The sequence below is a fragment of the Plasmopara halstedii genome (genome assembly GCF_900000015.1).
Source record: "Plasmopara halstedii genome assembly, contig: Scaffold_444, whole genome shotgun sequence".
NCBI lineage: Eukaryota > Oomycota > Peronosporomycetes > Peronosporales > Peronosporaceae > Plasmopara > Plasmopara halstedii.
The window spans coordinates 548,273-548,570 of NW_020187364.1; positions in this window are offsets into that span (position 1 = coordinate 548,273).

Genomic DNA, 298 nt, shown 5'->3' on the forward strand with positions numbered 1-298 from the left:
AATGAGTCGCTAGACTCATTGCCTTGTAGTGTTGACCTCTCAGCTGCGTGCGTCGTTCTAATATTGGAGCGAAGCTGGTTCAGCGCGCCAATCTCGAAGTCGAGGGTGACCAACTTGTGGTCGGAAGGTGTCTTGGTACCGCCCCATGATTGCGCGTTACGACATAATGGCCGATACTTTTGGCTGCAGAGAATGTAGTCGATCTGGTTGAAGATACTATGGTTTGTTTGACGTAATGTTCAAGTTGTGATGTTGCGGGCGCGCTTTTGAAACGCTGTGTTCGTGACAAAAAGGTTGT